Below are 13,494 nucleotides of genomic sequence, written 5' to 3'. Positions count from 1 at the left end.
TTATTTGTAAATAATTTAGTATAATCACACAAATTCTGTGTTTTATATTCAACAATTCTGTGTTCTTTATTTATTGATTGTTCAATACCTGACAAGGTCGGAGATGAAATATCTACATACATCTTATAAGAGTATAATACATATGTATAATATCAGTTAAAATAAGTGCTTCAACATAGTTAACATTGCTGGAGGTACGCACAAATATTGATAGATGTCTTGTAATGCACTATTGAGGAACCTGCGACCCAAGTTTGTCATTCAATGCATAACTACACCATAGTTATGTAGGCCTATATGATATGTCAATAAACCTTAGAAAATCTTGAAATCTTGAAAGGGATGTGCAAAATAGTCATTATATACAGTCTTTAATGGACTATTAGTAGAGAATAACGAGTAATGAATATACTTTATAGGGATCCTATTAATATCTAATAATAAAAATTATGAAATTCAATAACATGCTTTAACCACTAGGTGTCCCTTTATATCAGCTGTGCACCGTTATGGTGTAAATACAGCCTATCTACCAATTGGATCAAATATAAAAGTCAGCCGAATTAGTGTTGATACTGCAAGGAGACGTATTGTGTGAAAAGAAATGTAAGATGTTGTTTAATGGCTGATATATTTATGATCCACGTCACGTTTTCAGTTCCTCATGTTTGTCTAGAAGTCTTCTCATCAGGGCTCTATAAATACAGAACTACGGCAGATATGTAATATTTAATGCAGCCGAACCGTGTATTACAATGCCGTTATGTGATGACTTCCAAAGAGAAAAGCAAGCACACTCGGAATAAAGTATTATTGTATTTTTTTTCAATGTTTTCGGTCTGTTTAAGTTATTTGTTAATGACGATGTGCTGTGAGATGTGAGACTGGAATTGCACAGGGGGAAATAACGTAGGCTATCTTTAGATGCGGATTTTGTTAAACTAATATGTTTTCGCTGTGGACCAACACTATACATTGACGGGGAAGGGGGTAGCAATAAAGATAACACCATTAAACAGTTAAACAACATAACAGAAATAATATCGATAGCAGCGTCCCTAGCAACCACCTTGGTAACAATGAAAACGTTATGGACGCAATTTCCTGAAGTAATCTTCGTAATAACTAGCAAACTAAAGATCATGTACATCCACTGCACACATAATCTGAAATAACAACTCATATTTCTCGCATCAAATGACATCAAAACGCATTTTAATGGCCAAACTAACTTTAAAATAGGCATTTTCCATCGAGAATAAAACGAAGTTCGGCCATGTTTTTTTTTTTCTTCAGGGAGAAATTTGAAGATCACGTGACGTCAAACAGAGCACATGGTGTAGTCCAAACGATAGCTGGGGATTCTGGGTAGTGTAGTGTCTTCTGCCATCCTTTACTCCGAAAACATATTTGTTTCTCCGAATCGAAGGGGAAAAATACAAAAGCATTGCACACAATTTAAACCAATCAATGTTGTGTAATTAACAAGGATAATCTGGTGTTTTTTAGTCGATGAGTAGTGCAGATATCACTGTGAAATCAATCGACAGTAAGGGGAATACTTACTTCCGGGTGTACAATTCTCCGTTATCCAATGAGAATGGACGCTCACATTGCCTTTAAGGGCAGCCGACACAAACGAATGCCGTGCTTCCATGAGCGTCCATAGAAGCATATGGACATCCCGGAAAGCTGAAAATGGACGCTAAGGGCCCCCCCCCTTGCGTTGAAAATGGACGCTAAGGCCCCCCCCCTTGCGTTGGAAAAAGCCGACAGGGAACTTGACATAACGTCAACATAGGCCGACCTGGGAGTGAGGATGTGTTGGGTGAGTAGACGCACAGCTACTCCTGCTGACTACAACAGCCACAAACTCACTACTGAATTGTGAACTTTTAGATAAACATATCACTCAACGTATTGGGTTAATAGAGCAGCCTGTAATGATTTGGTCAAATAAAGCATTGCTAGCAGCAGCTTGCGGTCCTGTGAGGGCACAGCAGCCGTGTGCGATGTGTGAAGAATGTGGAGGGTGGTGAAGGTGGTTGGTTCAACGCAGTGGATTTAAAGATGAGGAGTTCCAGATCATTGTTTTTATTTTAATTTGTTGATTCTTGTTTGTCTTAATTGTTGTCTGGTGGATCTGGTAGGAAAGTAAAACACATCTTAGTTCAAACATAATATTCATACTTCACATTATAATCCAGCAAAGCAGTTATCTTTGTACATAATGACATGTCAAAATAAGAAATAGAAATAAAGCAAATGCAGTGAAAACGGTGCAGAAAATAGGAGATAAACTAATCAAGCTGCTATGAAAATACAAAGGAGAGGAAAACTTACTCAGACAAACAACTGGTTCTCAGGAGCTGCATGAGGCCAACATCTTTGTTCATGGGGTTTGCCACAGGTGAGCTGGCTGCCTTTATAGATGAGCTAGCTCCGCCCCTCCAGGGTGGCAGGAGAAGGGAGCAGGTAGAGGGAGGTGAGAGGGATGTTCCCCAATGGGCTTTCTCAGTGAACAAGACAGTAACTTAAGGAAGTATCTGTTTGGAGAGACATCTCCATGCTGCAGTCTGCACACATGATCTGTGGCTCCCTCCAGTTAGAGACGCAAGGAACAGCTGGCACATGTATAACATTAGTACGCTAACACACACACACACACACACACACACACACACACACACACACACACACACACACACACACACACACACACACACACACACACACACACACACACACACACACACACACCATTCACAGTATAACCATATAAATTAAGAGGAAATTATATAAATAGACCGTGTAGACTGTTCACCTCTGAGAGGAGCTAAATCCTAAATACTGCAGCATCTCAAATATCTATGTCACCAATGAATTATGTCATCTGGACCGCTCACTGCAGACTAGTTGCACCTCTATTGTAAAATGTAATAAAATGGTGCAAATACAGAAGTGCCACGTTTAAAAATAACAGTTCTTTCAACAATCATTAAGGATCACGTCTTTATCATGAATTGTGTCACCACTTGATTGCTTGGTGAGAATGAGCCACACACATCAGCATGAGAGTATGTGTGTGTTCATGCTGGATTATATTATTACATTACCAGGCATTGTATTTTTTGCTCCTGTGAAGACAATGCAAACATTAAATTGCTGAACACTCGAGAGAAGATATTTTCTACGGGTAGGAACAAACGTCAGCGTAGCTGTGAGACATAAACTGCAAGTGTAAGGCAGGTTCACGATCTGATGTTGACTAACAGTTAAAGTTTACATTTGATTCTGTTCCAGCTGCTGGAGGAGAACATCGTCACTTTTGTGAAGAGCGAGCTGAAGAAGATCCAGACAGTCCTGACTTCAGATTACCCAGAATGCTTAGAGAGTCAGAGGGAGGATGAAGAGGTGTTGGACGGTGAGGATGAAGAGCAGAGGAGGAGCAGAGAGGCCTTTCTGAACATCTCACTGCACTTCCTGAGGAGCATGAAGCAGGAGGAGCTGGCTGACCGTCTGCAGAGCAGTAAGAGGGTTTAACACATTGAACACGATGGAGAGGGAAGATGGGAGGAGTTTCACTTTATATAACGTTGTCTTTAATCAGTGCATACGCTTATTGGTTAGTACTGGTACTAAAACGTTCAGTAAGGAACCAACAAAACGTTGCACTGTTAATATTTGTTTTCTGGGTACATTACTAATAAACGGAGCTGAACAGTTAACTATGATGATATGAAACTAGTGAACGTTAATGTTCCCGATTCATCTCCAAACATTAACGCGCTAAAAAAGTAGCACAAATGAATCACTTCACTAAACTTTATTAATTTTGTTGACACTGATTGTTCCATGAATTGCATGGCAGTTAAAAGGCGCAGAAAAACATAAATCTGCTCAAGCTAGACTGGAGAGCACTGGACATCAGTAAGAACCATCAGTACCTCGCTACAGCTGAACAGCTAGTCCATGAGTACATTCTGCACCCAATCTTTCAGTGTGGTGTAAAGACAACAGAGGAAAGGCATTTTGCCAAATCCTGTGCCGGTCTGAAGTCACACAGGAGTTTGAGATAGCGGACAGAGCTGTATACGTATGTTGAGAAAGCAAATGTTCCAATCATACGGACCAGACATCAGAAAGACTTCACGCTGCCAGCTCCAGAGCACAATGCCTTCGTAATGTCTGATTCGGTACCTGTGCGGGTGGAGCTGTCATAGTTGTACTTTGAGGAAGTGGGCATGGTGAGTTTGTGTTAAACACAGACCTTATAGCGTGGTGCAGTGATGAGTCCTAAAACCCGGAAGTGAGTCAGCATTTCACCACTTCCTGTTCCCTCGTCTCAGAGTCAACGGTTTCTTGAACCTGTTTGTGGAAAATATCTGAACTAAGGTCTGTGGTTGAGACACATTGAAGAGACGGATCACGTTTTGTTCTACGACATTAAATCATCAGCAGTGACCCCACTGGGGATTTCTGAAGAGTTGACGTGTCTGAGAAACGATGGTTGTTACCAAGTGGCTGAATAGGACTACAGAAGTCGTGGAAGCCGGTGTACGTCATTACGCCGAACACGTAAACACTCCTCTAAGTTAGTTTCTGTTCTGCTTGAAAGCAAGTCCCTGCCTCCTGCAGACTGTTCAAACAGACGCTTCAACTTGTTCTATTCTGAATCTCATCTATCAGTCGTGCGACCCTGCTGGACTCAGCTGTAGTTCGTTTATAGCATAACGTTAGCATTTTGCTTCTGGCGGTTAGATTTATGATTTGAAAATGATAAAAGTAGGATAGACATGTGGAGATTATCCGGCTGAACAAAACGTGCATGTCACGATCTGTCCGTGTTGTGTTTTGTCTTGTCTTTTTCTGTCTTTGGTTTCCTGTGTTATTTTGTAAAGTGTTCACCTGCCTGTTGCTTTCTGTCTGTTTTCCCTCCCTGATTACCCGATTGTGTTCACCTGGTGCCCCTGTGTTTTCTGCTCCCTCCTCACCTGTCTCTTGTTTGTTTGATTAGTCCTGGGTGTATTTAGGTTATGTGTTTTCTGTTAGTCTTTGTGAGTTCCTTGTCGTATTTAGACGTTGTTCACGGGGTGAGAGTACTGTTTTGTTGAAGTTTGTTTCAGTAGCCTTGAAATAAAAGTATTGTTTCTGTTCATCTGCATTTGGGTCCTGCTTGCCTCACTCAACCCTGACAGTGCATTTATCAAACACAGGGGTCACCAACCTTTTTAAGCCCAAGATCCCCGACCTCGGCCTAGGTGAAAGGCGAGATCTACCTATTGCAGAATTGAGTGAAAAAGACAGTGCTTCCAATATGTCGGCTAATTGCATCTGAATTACATCAAATCATTTGGTGCAACTCCTCATTTCATTAAACAAAGAACACAACATAACTAACATGTCAAAAAGGATAAATATATATATTTAGATCATACCTATCATTTTAAGTTTCATTCACTCCTTCAACCCTAAATATAAATGTATGTAGCTTATTTTCCATTTGAGTGAATGAGTAAATTATTTTGTTGACAGCAACAACAACAAAAAAACAAATAACATCTTGCAGTGAGCAGATAACATAAAGTGCCATTTTAACTGTGAGGCTTATCCACTGAAGCTTCATGCAAGTGCAACACTTAACATTAACATTACAGCTAGTTATTTTAACACAATTCTTACAAATTCAAAATTCTAATAACATTCTTTATCCGTGCATAGACCGTTCACACCGGACGCAATGAGGAAGACACGTTTGCTCGGTAGCCAATCAGCGGTGAGGATCTCAGCCTGCCATCACTGACGTTGAATCAGAAAGCTAAAACATCAGCCGTTAGCTGTTAGCCCTCAGAGCTCACAGCTCCTCATATCTGTTCAGAAACTAGACAGAAGTTAAACAAGTACAAACCACAGACTGCCTGTGTCATGGAGAATACAGTCGCTGTTGTATCTGTGTCTGTATGACGTTGTTGTGAGTTTGGACGGAGCAGCAACAGGTAAGTTTATCCTGATCGATCTGATCTCCATTCAGGAAACACGCATTTTAAAAGGTGTTTCGCCTGCCGTCTGTCTGCAGACAGCATTAACTCATGGTTTTTACTAACCAGTATCAGTATGTAGTTATTCCGGCATCATTGTGAAACGTGTATTACAATTAAATCAGGGTAAAATATGTTCATTTTGTTGTAGTTGGTATATAAGTGCAGTGAGTTCAAAAAGATGCAGCATCACTTGAAGTCAGTATATTATTTTCGGGAGCGACAGGGAATGTGTCAAAGATACGTCAATCAAGTGGCACCTGCTAACGGGGTGGTAGATGACACACTTACATCTAAAAACTTTATTAAAAAAAACATTATTTTTTGACTTTTCTTTCTTTTGTTACTTTTTTTTTTTAACGGTGCGCGATTTACCCGCACGGTTTATATTTATAATAAATGCCTACAAATAGCATGATAGGAGATCTTTAAGATACTCCGTAGGCAGTCACTTTATGTGCTGAAGGAAGTTACTTACTGTAGCATCTTACATACTTTTGAACCCTTGTGTTATGTTCACATTTCACACCCTTTGGTAATGTTCGGGTCAAATTGACCCGGGACATATTTGAGGGTTTAAAAAAAAATACAGAACTAAATTCAACATGCACAATTCATTACATTACATTACATTTAGCTGACGCTTTTATCCAAAGCGACTTACAATAAGTGCGTTCGACCAACAAAATACAACTTGAAGAAAACAGAATCATATAAGTACATCAGGTTTCATAGAGCCAAACATTTCAAGTGCTACTCAACTGGCTTTAGATAAGCCAGTCCTTTATTAGTATATAAGTGCTTCGTTAATAGTTCTATCGCTCGAAGTGGAGTCGAAAGAGATGAGTTTTCAGTTTGCGCCGGAAGATGTGCAAGCTATCTGCCGTCCTGATGTCAATGGGGAGCTCATTCCACCATCTTGGAGCCAGGATAGCAAACCCACGTGTTTTCGCCGATGGGAACTTGGGTCCCCTTCGCAGCGAGGGTGCAGCGAGCTGTTTGGCTGATGCAGAGCGTAGTGCACGCGCTGGGGTGTACGGTTTAACCATGTCCTGGATGTACGAAGGGCCAGATCCATTCGCAGTATGGTAAGCAAGTACCAGTGTCTTGAAGTGGATTCTAGCAGTTACCGGAAGCCAGTGGAGGGAGCGGAGGAGCGGAGTGGTGTGGGAAAATTTAGGAAGGTTGAAGACCAGACGAGCCGCTGCATTCTGGATGAGCTGCAGAGGTCGGATGGCACATGCAGGTAGACCAGCCAGGAGGGAGTTGCAGTAGTCTAGGCGTGAGATGACGAGAGCCTGGACCAGAACCTGAGTCGCTTTCTGAGTCAGCTGGGGACGTATCTTCCTGATGTTGTAAAGCGTGTATCTGCAGCAACGGGTTGTAGCAGCGATGTTTGCAGTGAAGGACAGGTTGTTATCTAGGGTCACACCCAGATTCCTTGCAGTCTGAGTCGGGGAAACAACAGAGGTGCCGATGTTGATTGTTAGGTCAAGAGTGGGACAATCTTTTCCCGGGAGGAAGAGCAGCTCAGTCTTGTCAAGGTTGAGCTTGAGGTGATGAGCAGACATCCACTGAGAGATGTCAGCTAGACAAGCAGAGATGCGTGCGACGACCTGGGTTTTCCTGATTGTGTTCACCTCGTGTGTTTTCTCCTCCCTCCTCACCTGTCTCTTGTTTCCTTGATTAGTCCTGTGTATTTTAGTTCTGGTTTTTCTGTCTGTCTTTGTTAGATCCTTGTTTGTCGTTGACTATGTTCACTTGGAAGAGCTTGTATTTTTCTTGTTGCCTTTTAATAAAGGTGTTTCCTGTGAAATCTGCATTTGCGTCCTGCCTGCTTCGCTCTGCCCTGACAGACGGATCTAACCACGAATGGACCCAGCAGACAGTTTGTAGGCCTATGAGGTGAAGTACTAAAACCTAAAGAACACACTACAGGAGAGGGAACAGCCCAAAAAGCACAATAGGGATTCTTTAATAACTGCATGATGTATCAGACAAACTTATTTCAAGCCAAAATCATGAATTATTTATAAAACCTAACCAAGTAGTTTGTTGTTTAAACTCCAGGACCAGAGATCTAGATCTGTTCCACAACTTCTGTTTCCTTCTGCAGAATCTTAACAGTTTCTATTCAATCTAATCTTTCTATCAGTCAAAAGAGAAGCTTTTGAGAAGGATTTGCTTGCAGTGTTGAACTATTTCAATTACAACTAACAGCAGAGTGTAATTCAAATGCATATATAGTCACATATCAGAACAGTGTCTGAATACTTCAATTAACTCTAACAGAGAGTGAAAGGTGTGTGTGTGTGTGTGTGTGTGTGTGTGTGTGTGTGTGTGTGTGTGTGTGTGTGTGTGTGTGTGTGTGTGTGTGTGTGTGTGTGTGTGTGTGTGTGTGTGTGTGTGTGTGTGTGTGTGTGTGTGTGTGTGTGTGTGTGTGTGTGTGTGTGTGTGTGTGTGTGTGTGTGTGTGTGTGTGTGTGTGTGTGTGTGTGTGTGTGTGTGTGTGTGTGTGTGTGTGTGTGTGTGTGTGTGTGTGTGTGTGTGTGTGTGTGTGTGTGTGTGTGTGTGTGTCCACTAGAGGTCAGCAGAGACATGCAGATAAAAACAGAGTGTCAGTAGATCTCTATGAACAACAGCACCTGGTTACATTGAGAGTTTACTGCAGGAGTGTGTTCACATTTTAAATACATGACACTGAGATGTTTACAGCACTTGTGCACGGACTTAAGAGTGAAAGCAAATGCTCTGAAGATGTTTTCAAACGGTTAATTTAAAGAGGTTTCTTATAAGAGATAACAAGGTGTGTGTGAAGCCATCCCTTGAGTTGAAAGCAGAAGTAGCTTTGACAGATACATCTACACTTAGTTATTAGATATACATCATGTACTGCTATCAACAATTCGTTTTTGTGTCACTATATGTTTTCATTAAATGTAAATGATGAAGCGAAGGCAGTTTTAATTGGACTTCAGGTGAAACTCTTTTCAAGTGTTTTGGGCTGAATCCAAGTCTTCAGTCTGAGCAGTTTTACTCACAGTGGCTTCATTTATTAAAAATGTAACGGCATTTCCCCAAAACTAGAGACTGAGAGTGAGATGTGGAAATTAGAGTCCAAGGGTTTTACAGATTTGGATATCGCTCTGAATCTCTCCATAAATCAGAAAGTACTGCCATAAAAAAATCATTTTCTGCATGTTTTTAGTGATAAAGTGTGTTTTAATGAGCGTGAGATGAAGATGTAACAATCTGACAATTTTAAGTATTAAGACAAAAAACTATATTTTCATGGAAGTAGGGTCAATTAAATTAGAACATTCTGCCAGAAAGAAGTTGTAATGTTATGGAGGAAGAACGTCATAATCATCCCACTGACCGTCTAACATCTCAGAGATTATTTTTAACATAATATTTAGTAATATTAAAGAGCAAGGTCAACATTTTGGGAGAAAAAAGTCAAAGTGTAAAAAGTTTGGGACGTTTGATGTTTAAGCGAAATACTCAGAAACTGGACTGGAATAAAAGCCCTGATGGCCTTTAAAGGAAAGGTCAGAGTTTCCTCAGGAGACTCAGGGCCTTCAACGTCTGCAGATGTCTCGGGGGTCTCCAGTGGTCTCCATTCATAACTCCTCCCCCTTCAGTAAAGAGAACTGGGAACACACCTCTCTGTGCAATATAAATATCATCATTACAGACACTTCATACTTCCTGCTTTATGTCACGAGCACGATTAATAACAATGTGCAATATCTAACTAGCAAATCAGTTTTCTGCCACTACGTCTTTTTGCACGTTTCAATCCTGCTACTGTTCAGTTGTTTACATTCATTATGTGACCGTCTGTTTCTTTAATTTGCTCTTTTACTATTAGTTGTATTATTAAGCTGCTGGGTTTATTGTGTCTTTGTTACTCTGGCACTCAATTTCCTTCGGGATAAATAAAGTTATATGTTTTGTTGTATCTCTAAATAAACCGCATTGTTATATTTTACATCTCAATTTATTTTTGAATATTCTCAGCCACTGTGAACACAGACTGTTAATCCAGGGAGTATTGAGGGTAAGAAATGTGACGTAATCGACCAGAATAACACCTGAAGGTCTTTGTTTGGGAGATGATACACGATGTCCTGAACATGTAGAAAGTGAAAGAGCAATGATGAAATGAATCGATGTTTCCCGTAACAGAGTTTTCTCCAGAGGAGCGATCAGAGTCTGGATTTGAAGTGAGAACATTGGTTATGAATTACCCGCCAGCAGAACTGTTCATGATTAATACGAACTGTATCATAAAGGACTCACAGAGACATTTGAGATGTGTAATTATGCTTGATAATTAAACCCAGATAAAAAGATTCCGCCTGCGGGATGTTTTTCCTTTAATCGTCGTATGCTTTGTGTTGTTTGTTTGCTGCTAATTTTTTAATCAAAGATGCTGATTTCACCTCCAGCAAGAGTCGCTCATTTGCATTTCTGAAAAAAACAAAAACAGCTTTTATTGATTCTGACAGAGGAGGAAAAGAGTAAGAGTTAAATAAATAAAGTTGCAATAATCAATATTGTTTATTATTATAAAGTGACTTTGTTGACATTATTATGAACTTCAAATCATCTTGTAGTCCTTTTTTCAACAAGTCCTTTAAACCCAACAACTAAATGTGTTTACTTTTATTATGAATGTATTCAAATTGCTTACAATAACAACACTACACCGCAGGTCCAAATGGAATATCTCAAACAGCCAAACAAATATATCTTTGATTCTAATCTGTGTTTTTAGTGTTTTACGAGTCTTAAAACCTTCAAGTATGAAATTACACAGATGTGCAGTTGGAGGATAGAAAATGACTTTGGGAGACATCATTTCTTGGAGGAAATGAAATCTGTGATATTTGATTTTTCTTTAGAGAATCAGAGTTTAAACATAAATAAATCTCCCACTGGTGAATCTAAAAATGGAGGATGCTAACAAGTGTCTAAATGAGACGACTAAACGTCATCACGGCCAACATTAGCCGCCTTTAGCTTAGCGGTGGTGACGTGAAGTCATGTGACCGTGCTGTAGTTCCATTATAGCCCAACATTAGCCTCCTTTAGTTTAGCGGTGGTGACGTGAAGTCATGTGACCGTGCTGTAGTTCCTTTATAGCCCAACATTAGCCACCTTTAGCTTAGCGGTGGTGACGTGAAGTCATGTGACCGTGCTGTAGTTCCTTTATAGCCCAACATTAGCCTCCTTTAGCTTAGCGGTGGTGACGTGAAGTCATGTGACCGTGCTGTAGTTCCATTATAGCCCAACATTAGCCTCCTTTAGTTTAGCGGTGGTGACGTGAAGTCATGTGACCGTGCTGTAGTTCCTTTATAGCCCAACATTAGCCTCCTTTAGCTTAGCGGTGGTGACGTGAAGTCATGTGACCGTGCTGTAGTTCCTTTATAGCCCAACATTAGCCACCTTTAGCTTAGCGGTGGTGACGTAAAGTCATGTGACTGTGCTGTAGTTCCTTTATAGCCCAACATTAGCCACCTTTAGCTTAGCGGTGGTGACCTGAAGTCATGTGACCGTGCTGTAGTTCCTTCATAGCCCAACATTAGCAGCCTTTAGTTTAGCGGTGGTGACGTGAAGTCATGTGACCGTGCTGTAGTTCCTTTATAGCCCAACATTAGCAGCCTTTAGTTTAGCGGTGGTGACGTGAAGTCATGTGACCGAGCTGTAGTTCCTTTATAGCCCAACATTAGCAGCCTTTAGTTTAGCGGTGGTGACGTGAAGTCATGTGACCGTGCTGTAGTTCCTTTATAGCCCAACATTAGCAGCCTTTAGTTTAGCGGTGGTGACGTGAAGTCATGTGACCGAGCTGTAGTTCATTTATAGCCCAACATTAGCCTCCTTTAGCTTAGCGGTGGTGACGTGAAGTCGTGACCGTGCTGTAGTTCCTTTATAGCCCAACATTAGCCTCCTTTAGCTTAGCGGTGGTGACGTGAAGTCGTGACCGTGCTGTAGTTCCTTTATAGCCCAACATTAGCCGTCTTTAGCTTAGCGGTGGTGACGTGAAGTCATGTGACCGTGCTGTAGTTCCTTTATAGCCCAACATTAGCCTCCTTTAGCTTAGCGGTTGTGACGTGAAGTCATGTGACTGTGCTGTAGTTCCTTTATAGCCCAACATTAGCCGTCTTTAGCTTAGCGGTGGTGACGTGAAGTCATGTGACCGTGCTGTAGTTCCTTTATAGCCCAACATTAGCCTCCTTTAGCTTAGCGGTTGTGACGTGAAGTCATGTGACCGTGCTGTAGTTCCTTTATAGCCCAACATTAGCCTCCTTTAGCTTAGCGGTTGTGACGTGAAGTCATGTGACCGTGCTGTAGTTCCTTTATAGCCCTTCATAAACGTTTGTTTGAAACAGAGATTATTTTCTGACATAATCCAAAATCACATGGAGGAATCCCATTGGACCAGGGAGATGCTGCCTTCAGGTACCAACACAGAAATACGATTTCCCTGCAGCTACATTATAAAGCTAGTTACTTAGATGATAGATGTCGAACGTGTGGATCTACCGTCCTGTGTTTGTGTTCTCAGACAGACGACAGCGTGTTAATGAAGTCAGCAGTCGCTCTCCTCTCTAGTGTCGATCTGCTGACCTGCACGAGTGCTATTTGTTTAAAACTCAGCTAATCCTCAATTGTCACGCTCCCATAATCCCATCGCCGGCCTTCCCTTTCAATCCCATCACCCCCCCTTTCCCCCCCTTTCACTCCACTCTCACTCCCCCACCCGCAGAAATCACTACGACGGCCACTCCAACATGAACCAGATGTCAGAGCGCCGTGCAGCCGCAGATCGACGAGATAATTACAGCCGCCGCTCGGCAAAAACAACACGTGAAGGACAGAGAAGGTGAACCAGGTAGTGTGTTAACGACAATAAGAGACAGATATGAGTTTAACATTAATCCACTTTAAAATCTCAAGTGTTTCTGAATCCACAAGTCACGGAGAATACCCATTCAAAGAAAGGAGATTTGCTGATGATGTGATTTCTGCATTGACCCGCAACGAGACGAGGTTTTTACAGAAAGCGAGGCGGGATTTATTGATTTTAAATTGGAAAATGTTGAAATCTGAAAGGAAAGGCAACACAATAAAAGTTTTCAGTACTTTCTTTAGGAAACACGGTGATTTTAAAGAGTGCATTGAGTTATCTAGTATTTCTCTCAGCAGTAGATTCACATTTATTCTCCAGTTTGAGGAAATCCAAAATGCCAACATGTTGAAGATCTAAAATATTGAACAAAGCTCCTTATTTCCCTGCAAAATAAGAAGCAAAGAAAGTATATGAAACACAGAGATAAATACTCTCTGCAATACTTAAGAAATACCTTCATATAATCTTTGTCTATTTCTCCTCAATATGTCTCAAACCAACAATGAATATAATGATATTTCAGTATTACACTAACCGT

General features: G+C 41.0%; 1 protein-coding gene across 1 annotated transcript in view; it reads left to right on the top strand.

Annotated features, from left to right (window-relative positions):
- LOC117551377 (NLR family CARD domain-containing protein 3-like) overlaps nucleotides 1-13,494 on the top strand; it is a 101,593-nt gene that overhangs the window by 10,639 nt on the left and 77,460 nt on the right.

The sequence above is a fragment of the Gymnodraco acuticeps genome, unplaced genomic scaffold (assembly GCF_902827175.1).
Source record: "Gymnodraco acuticeps unplaced genomic scaffold, fGymAcu1.1, whole genome shotgun sequence".
NCBI lineage: Eukaryota > Metazoa > Chordata > Actinopteri > Perciformes > Bathydraconidae > Gymnodraco > Gymnodraco acuticeps.
Note: the sequence above shows the minus strand (reverse complement) of the source record. Positions and strands in the feature narration are given on the sequence as shown.